The 9,568-nt window shown below is 39.1% G+C and overlaps 1 long non-coding RNA gene across 2 annotated transcripts in view; it reads right to left on the bottom strand.

Moving 5' to 3' along the window:
- Positions 1 to 9,568, bottom strand: part of LOC129529122 (uncharacterized) — a 201,153-nt gene that overhangs the window by 38,083 nt on the left and 153,502 nt on the right. The gene's annotated exons all lie outside the window — the stretch shown is intronic.

Consider the following 9,568-nt stretch of genomic DNA (forward strand, 5'->3'; position numbering starts at 1 on the left):
TCGAAAGTGCTGGGATTATAGGCATGAGCTACTGTGCCCAGCCTGCTTATTGAAGATACATTTCTAGTGGAAATTGATGAAACAATTTAGGTTTTGGAAAAAGAAGTAATATTTAATCTTTTAAGGAAGGAGTTTATTTCTCACATGCCATTATAAACTATGTGTATTAGATACCTTGGGTTGAATACACTTTTAACAGCCCCAGATAGATAGCCCTAGCCCTAGATAGATAGCTATTAGGTTGGTGCAAAAGTAATTGTGGTTTTTGCCATGACCTTTAATTGCAGCAAAAACTGCAATTACTTTTGCTCCAACCTGACAGCTAGGTATCTAGCTAGCTAGAAAGGCAGATAGACAGATATATAGATGATAGATAGATAGATGATAGATAGATATATAGATAGATAGATAGATAGATAGATAGATAGATAGAGATTTATTGCAAATAATTGGTTTACATAATTTTGGGCCCCAGATGGTTAAGTGCTAAATTTGTAGGGTAGGCTATCAGGAAGTGCAGGCTGGAAACATGCAGGAGCTGTCCCTGAAGTCCACAAGTGGAATTTCTTATTCATCATGGAAACCTCAGTTTTGTTCATACACCTAAATACTTCAGTATGTCTTTCCTAAAATAAAAGGCATCCATTTACCTAACCAGATTACGATTGTGAAAATTTCAGCTGTTGTTAAAGCGACTGATGGGATCAGTTTCACCTAGATTATCTAAAACAATCTCCTTTACATAAAGTCAATGAATTGTAAATGTTGGTTGCATGTACACAATTCCTTCACCACAACACCTAAGATCAGTATTTGCTTGAGTTAGTGGGTGCTACAACCTAGCCAAGTTGAGTCATAAAACTGACCATCTCTGGAAGTGTACTCTGGAGTAAAAAGCTAGCTGAGGCATTACTCACACCAAGAAATGCAGTGGGTACCGAACAGGAGCTCCAAAAATATCCAACGTCTCATTGACAGAAAGAAGCCACTTTAGAATCTGCCTTACCAGAAGGCACCAATTGCAGATTACAGCTCTGTCAGTCACATATGGATTAAACCCCTTTCCTCTAACCTCCTCCCTCTCTTTCCAACCTTGGAGGGACCTTTCACAGGAGCCAGTTAGGGAGGAGAAGGGAAGAGAGAGAATGAAGCAGGTAACCAGGCCCACCCCTCTGGAGGAGACAGACCTGAACAGGGGTTGCTTACAAGCATTGCATTTGGATCCCAAGATTTGCTATTACAACTAAATTTTGTCTGTTTTGTAAGGTTTTGGTTGTTTTTTTTGTTCTCTCTTTTCTTTTTGTTTTGACATAATTTCATATTTATGGAAAAGTTGCAATAATTTGACAAAGAATTCTTATATGCCCTTTACCCAGATTACCTAAATGTTAACCACTTACCACATTTGCTCTATCTCTTTCTCCCTCTACATATATGCATATGTATGTTTAATTTTTGTCCCTGAACTATTTGTGTATCCATTGAAGACATGATGAAGACATGATGTTCTTCACATGATGTTTTCATATTTGCGTGTCAGTTGAAGACATGATGTTTTAAATATTTCATTGTGTATTTCCTAAAATCACGATGTTCTTTTGCATAACAATATTACCATTGGCAAACTAAGGAAATTAACACTTAAGTGAACTATTTAATCTATAGACCTTATTTAGATTTTGCTATTTATCCCAATAATTTCCTTTGTACTCCCAGGTCATGAAATACATTCACTTGCCCCATCTCTTTAGTCTCTTTTAGTTTAGAACCACCTGTATTTCTTGTTTGTTTGTTTGTTTGTTTATGACAGTATATAAGAAGAACACAAGCCACTTATCTTGTAAAATGTCTCTCAACTTTGGTTTGTCTTAAATGTCTTCAAGAATAGATTCAGGTGATGCTTTTGGGGCAGCAGTGCTACAGATGTCATTGCACCCTTCTCAGTACATCATATCAGGAGGCACATGATGTTGATACCTGATGTAAACTTTAACTGCATTTGCAGTTGAGAGAAATGTAAATAAAAGTAAAGCTGCAGTAATAAATCATAACTGCATAAAATTAACTGTAGTACATACTGTACAACTGTAATAATTTCATAGCCACCTCCTGTTGCTATTGAGTTCAATTGTTGTCTTTTCTCAAGCTTACTTTATTGCACGAATACAGTATTTATAACATACAAAATACGTGTTAATTGATTATGCTATGGGTAAGGCTTTTGGTCAATAGTGAGTTATTAATATCTAAGTTTTTTGGGAGGCAAAACTTATACATGGATTTTTTATTGTAAAGAGAGTTGGTGCCGGTAACTCTCTAGTAGTTTTCCTTGTACTTAATGAATATCTGATAGATAGATACTTTGAAACTATGGAAATTTCCTTCTACTTTCATACTTTCACCTACTAATTTTAGCATCCATGGATGATTCTTGCCTAAAATAATTATTACAGTGACAGTTGCCATAAAATAATTTGTACATTTTATCATTCTTTCCATTTCTTACTTGGCCTTCTGCTGTTGGGCAGAGCTTTCTTTTCTTCCTTATTAATTTACGTACTCAAATCAGTACAGACTCATGCATTCCCTTTTTATTTAATGCGAATTATATATGTGTGGGGACCAACTCAGAACTCCAGAGTTGGTATAAAGATTATTTTAAGCCAAAGACATTTGAGATTTAACATACCATATGCAGGGGGAAAAAAAAGTCTTCTCAGACCTTTGCTTATCTGACTACAACCAGTAACTTCTAGGAAATAAGGCTGCCATAAATTCCTCTTCAGGTTTGATCTACTTCTAGAACACAAGTAATCCTACCCCAAATCCCTTCTCCAGAAGTGTTGTATGGCCCCGAAGGAAATTTAAGGACCATTTATACCTGTATAGATAAACATTATCACATACTTTTTTATCTCCTGTTTGTTCACCTGAAAACTCGTGTATCTTTTTAAAAAGTCATTGTGTTTACATAAATGTCTTCTCCCCCTCCCCTTTGCTTATCAAGATGATTATAAGCCACCGATTTTAACTATCCTTTTGAGTTACTCATCACTGAGTTCTCCCAAGTGTATATGCCTTGCATGCATAAACTTGTTTTCTCCTGTTAAAATGCCTTTTGTCAGTTTAATTCACAGGCTCCAGGCACTGAACCTAAGAAGGTAGAGGAAAAGTTAATCCTCCCCTATGTGATCCTTTACTCTCATTATTAATTTTGATGCTCAAATTGTCCCTGATTTAACTAGGGGAAAACCCTTCAAGTTGGCTCCTGATAAAAAGACATTTTGTTTTCTAAAACAATCAGAGGACTCTTTATTTCTTGAATGTGAAGGAAAATGCCCACCTTTGGCTTCATTCAGGAACAAGGAAAATGAATCTGCAACAGCAGATTTTCAGAGGTGATCACTTTCTGTTTTCACTCTAGTGAGTACATTTTTTAAATGTCAGTTTGATAGATAGTGGTGTCCCGGGATCACCTTCAGCCACTTGCAAATATAAACTGAGAGTAAGCATTAACGTTAGGTCCTATTAACTCTCTTTCCCCACATATGGAGTGTTTGTATTCATTTTAATGGCTCAACATGTTTAAAGGGGAATTGTGTGAGGGGAACAGTCACACAATTGACTGAGTTTATTTGGAGTTTAATGCTAAACCCAAACATAGCAGAGCCACAGTTCTAACAATGGCCCATAAGAACATCAGTGCTATTCAAAGAGTGATCCACAGGCCAGCAGCATCACAGGGAGCTTGCTCCCACTACCTGCCGCCCAAAATTATGGTACTGAAGTCTATATGAGCGTAACGAAAATGTTGTAGAGGAAATCTTACTGGCATAAAAAGACTGTCAATGTTGCATGAAAAGTACCTACATTGTAAGTAGTATAATATCAGACTTGCAAATGCACAACATGTACATAAATAGTAATTTTTCTGGGTCTTTATGAGTTATCTGACCTTTATTGTTTTATTTTGGCTTACCTGTATTTTCTGTTTTTCTTTTTCTTTTCTTTTTTTTATTTTATTTTTTTTTTTACAATGTACACGTATTACTTTGGAATTAACAATTTTTTTTAAAAAAAGAAAAAACACAAGTTAACACCAAAGTCCGTAATACCAAAGTGAATTTATTAGTAGTTGCCTCTTTTATGCCTTTTTGTGCATTGCATTAAGATTCTCTCAGAAGAACGGAGCCAAGAGCTCAGGAGCAAATGATGTGTGAAGGAAGTGCTCCCAGGGGGAGAGCAGTATGGGGTGAGGGGTATGAAACAGGACAGGGAATTGAAAGGAGCCAAACAAGGGTACGCTTTCAGATGAAACCACAGCTTCTGAGTAGCCCGTGGGGAGCTGTAGCGCACAGGCAAGGAGCTGGACTTCTGGGTTCCTGTATCAGCGAGCAGCTGCAGGATTGAGGGTGTACTGGCGAGGCTGTTCCAGTGCTCGAGGGCAAGTCTGCAAAGGTCATGGTGGGAACTATTGGCTAGAAAGCATGCAGAAGCTGTAACTGCGTGCATAGCACAGGAAAGGGAACACATGCACTTATCTTTAAATTTACACTTTGGTGAACTGGGTAAGACTGTGGGTTTTATATTAGCAGACCTGGATTTGAATCTGCATATTGTTAGTAATCTGCATTTACTGCCTGCTTGCCTATGGATCAAGTTACGAAGGGTCATGACTCCGAATTTCATCATTTATAAAGTAGGGATAATAATATGTCCCTCAGTGAACTCTTATGATACTCTAGTGGAATAATGTCTTTAAGGATGCTCAGTCTGTGCCCATGCCTGGTTGGTGGTCAACATATGGTTTGTTTTTAACCATCTTTCAGTCTCTAGAGGAAAAGTGAACCAAAAGAAAGCACAGGAAGGAATAAGGACCCAGACCTGAACAGTCAGAACAGAAAAGGCTTCCTGGAGCCGATTCACTTTCAGAACATTGAAGTCATTTAAACATATATATGTGTGTGTGTGTGTGTGTGTGTGTGTGTGTGTGCATGTGTGTGTGTGTATATATATATATATTTTTTTTTTTTGAGACGGGATCTCATGGAGTACAGTAGCATGATCTCAGTTCACTGCAACCTCCACCTCCTGGGTTCAAGCGATTCTCCTGCCTCAGCCTACCGATTTTTTGTATTTTTAGTAGAGATGGGGGTTTCACCATGTTGGCCAGGCTGGTCTCGAACTCCTGACCTCAAGTGATCCTCCTGTTTCCGCCTCCCAAAATACTGGGATTACAGGTGTGAGCCACCACACCTGGCCCTAAACATGTAGATATTTTATCTACATATTTATGTACTTTATCTAGTTTCTGATAATCAGAGAAAAACGAAAAATCCCTATTTGCCATAAGATATACTTACTAATTTCAGTATAGTTCCTGTGGATAGTGGCCCAAAGGTTATCTAGGTAATTACTAGTTAGGTAGTTAAAATAATGTCTTAGATCAAGCTTCCTAGAAATAGAAGCTGAGATGGGGACTCTAGTGCAAGTGACTTATTAAGAAGGAACATGTCAGGGAATGAGAGAAGCAGAATAAAGCAGGGAAAGACCTGAGGGAAGGTTGTGATCTCAGGAGGGCATTAGCACCAGCCTAATTTCCTGGAGAGCTTTGGAGGATGAATGGAACCACAGAGGTTTGTCCTGCCCAGAGGGAAGAAGCCTGGGCTGTTACATCCTGCATCAATCAGTCATTAACCAGCCCCTTGTCAGGAGAGAAACCTTTCAAGTGTCACCTGGCTGATTCGCAAGGTGGCTCTGATCAGCCAAAGGCAATCCCCAGAGAAGTGGGTAGCGCTTAGCCTCCAACCACAGCAGCTGAGCACTGGGTGGGCCAGCTGGTTAAGGGGATCTGGGCAGCGCACCAGCAGCATCTGCTACAAATGGCATGCTCTTGTGTGCAAAGTTCAGGTGCAAAATTTCAGAAGGTGACTCCTTGAGATCACTTTGCATGACACACTTTGTTTTTAAAAAGAATATTAACTTCAACAAACTTCTGAACTTGCCTCATTGTTAAGAATAAAGATGAATGAGCAAGAACAGCATTGATAACTGATTTGGCAGCTAGTTGAAAGGGGAATCACAACTTGAGTGTTATCAACTTGAGTGTTATCAATGGTTAAAAATGATAAACATGAGAGACAGAAAGATGTACTCAGCCTTATGCTCAGGATAAGGTAATGTCTAATTGGTACAAATCAATCATCCCCAGTGAAGTTAGTTTAGCAACTTTTATTAAAGTCACAATGTAGCCGTGAAAAGTGCCCAAAAGAACTACTGAGCCTGTACTTTTTTTCAAAACAGGTAGTGTAAAAAGAGAGAAATGGGAAAATTCAAATGCCTTCTCCACACTGGCATAAATTTGAAGTAAACAGTCATCTGAACTATGGTATTATTAACTATTTACACAGTATGTATATTTCATTATATGGATTTGTATTTCTGTAACAATGCATCCTAGGGGAAGTTTACAAATGAAGGTAGACGGGGTGTTTGTGTATATCAAATAACCACGTGCTAATATTCTTAGATCCTTAGGTAATTATTACTACATCATGAATTTTATCTGAGTAATAAGGAAGAACTGAATATTCTGTTGAGATTCTGGAACTTACTGGAGATTTCTTTTATCCTAGATAAATAATTGAGTATTGTGTGATGTATGATGTGATACGTGTGTGTAGGTATGTGTTTATTCAGGATTAATAATGATGGTATTTTCCTTTTATCTTCAGTAAATAAGACTTTGAAGAGGAATTATTATGCAAAAAAAGATTTATTTTTCATAGGCTTAATGACTTTTTGTAAGATGGTTTGAAATAGCCATATATTTTTCTAAATGTGGGAGATTGTTATGTTCTTCATTATTGAGACTCGCAGGCTGCAGTTCGATACTTTCCTCTGAAAAGCATTAGAAGTGAGAAAAATAAGTGAGAGAAATAAGTATTCCCTCATAAAAATTAAATAATGAAATTAACACATAAAGAATTAAATGAGCAATGAGTATTATTGATGTCTGAATATATCTCACACTAAAGCAACACTTCCCAACACTTCCCAAAGCTAACAAGTCAGCCAGAAGGAGAATTGATCAGCAATAGAAAATCATGGAATGAGAGTACCTAGGCAGACCTTGTGTGTTCAGACTCTGCAGACCTCTGGTCCATATAACACATGCGTCTCAGTTAGAGATTGAGACTTTTCATGCTGTCCAAGGCTGCTACTGCTAGAATGCTGAATCTATCAGCAGCCCTTGTTCTACATACAATTTGGTTCTATTCATTCAGCATATATTTATTGAGCACCGATAATGAAAATCCTAGGTCTGTTCCTTGCTCTCTTCATGGTGCATGACAGGAGAGCAATTCGTCCAGTTTGCATGTCCCAGGTTTCTGCATTATTTGGCTTCCAGTAGGATCCAGACAACAGGAGACAACAAAAGATGAGAGGGAGGAGAGGAAAAGCCAGGTAGTTCCCCCTTTCCATCTTTGCCTTTGTCGGCATCCCCATCAACAGCTGTGTCTGTCTCCCCCATGACTCCACTCCCCACTGTGTGGGGAGCTGTGTATCCTGCTGTGGTCCTAGCCTCCTTCACGTGACCCTGACCCCTAGACTCTGGTAGTACTACCCACTCCCTCTGTCCCTTAAGCCTCCAAGGGTGGTACCAGCTTCTTTTGTTGTTAGTCTCAGGGCTGCCTCACTGTGCTCTGGTTTTTTCCTCAGCCTCTTCTATTGCTTGTGCAACCAAATCCTCCCATTAACTTCCATTCTGTAGGAACTCAGAGTGGTTTCTGCTTTCCCACGTGGATCCTGATTAATCATGTATCAAGCACAATGGCATGTCTGGATAAAATGGAATGCAAAACCAGGAATAGCCCCTGCCCTCATGGAGTTTATAGTTTGGTAGGAAAATCATATTTTAATAGAATAATCCTAAAATACATACGAGACGATTGCACAAGATTGAATAATTGAATATTATCAAAAGACTCACAAGATTTCACAGTGTGTATTTGAGTAAGGTTTTAATACAGGTGAAGGATACATTAGGACACAGAGCACAGATGATCACAGAGGGGTCTAGGGCTTCCAGGCACAGCCCCCCAGGGTCCATTTTAATCACTCGGTACAGGACACATTTTATCTTCAGATTACATACGATCACCGTAAGTGTGAGTCCAGGTATATAATTTATTGAGGGGTCTTTCATACCCACCAGCCATGTAGCTAAACCCAGGCCGTACACCCTGTTAGACCAGGTACAAACTATCAGTCTATACAGTCCTAAACAATGTAGACAAGCTAATACAGGCTGCCTCCAGGGGAATTTCGAGCTTTAAATAGCACATTGCACATTATAAAGTCCTCAGAAGCACATTTCATTCTTACCTTGACCAGACTTCAAGCATCCCAGGAGACAAACAGAGGGCTACCCCAGGATAGCTGCAAGGTAACGCTATCTTACACAACATATGAACTTATAGTGGTGCTACAGAATCGGGGAAATTTTCACTAATGAAATGGTATTTTAGCTGAACTCTGAAGAATGAGTGAGGAATTAAGTTGACCCTGAGGGAAGAGAGGAATTGAGTAGAAGCAGCAGCATTTTGCAGGGCAGACCCATTCCAGCAAGTGAAATGAAAGCAATGTGACAAGAAATAAATAAAAAATGGTCAGGGAAAAGAGGCCAAAGCCACATCCTGGAGAGATTTGTAAGACAACCATATGGATGTGGAAAGTGATGGATTTCCATTTGATTCTGCTGATTTGTCCCTTGTCCTAGAAATTTTCTTGACTTTAGCAACACCACAGTTTCCTGGTGCTTCTCAATATCCTTTGTAGCCATCCTTTTTGCATCAGGACTCTCAACACCAGCAGACTATAACAAGAGAATTATTAAGACTTAGAAAAAGAGAATTCTTGATACAGAATTTCAAGGGGTGGATTGAGCAAGACTGGAGGCAAAACATCTTCCCTGAAAACCATTTCTCTCTTCCTTGCTTGCTGACATTCTCACTGTCTGGCTCCCTTGCTCTCTCTACTTGGCTTTAGTCTGTGTGAGCTCCAACCTTAGCCAGAATGTAGCAAAGATGTCCACCAGAAGCTCCAGGGTTACATCCTAGAACTCCAAGTGAAATGAGGTACTCTTTCCCAACTGGCCCTGTGAAAACCCTGATCGCACTCTCAATGGTCAGGCTTGAGTCAAGGGTCTTCCTCCACACCAGTCATTATACAACAGGACACAAGATTCTGATTGGCCAGATCATTCTGTCAGCCCATGACTCAGGGAATGAGTCACTCTACCCAAAACACCAGACTGCTACTTGTATAGGTGTGGGCCCCCAAGAAAAAGTAGGGATTATTCTTCCCCAAGAAAAGAGTTAGGGATGCTGGAAAGGCAGAAAGAAAAGGGAAGGGAAGAGGAAGGGGAAAAGGAAAGAAAAAAAGAAAGAAAGAGAAAGAGAAAGAAAGAAAGAAAGAAAGAGAAAGAGGAAACAGAGAAAGAGAAGGAAAGAGAAAGAAAGAGAAGGAAAGAGAGAAAGAGAAAGAAAGAGAGAGAAGGAAAGGA

Source organism: Gorilla gorilla, chromosome 21, assembly GCF_029281585.2.
Source record: "Gorilla gorilla gorilla isolate KB3781 chromosome 21, NHGRI_mGorGor1-v2.1_pri, whole genome shotgun sequence".
In the NCBI taxonomy this organism is placed as follows: domain Eukaryota; kingdom Metazoa; phylum Chordata; class Mammalia; order Primates; family Hominidae; genus Gorilla; species Gorilla gorilla.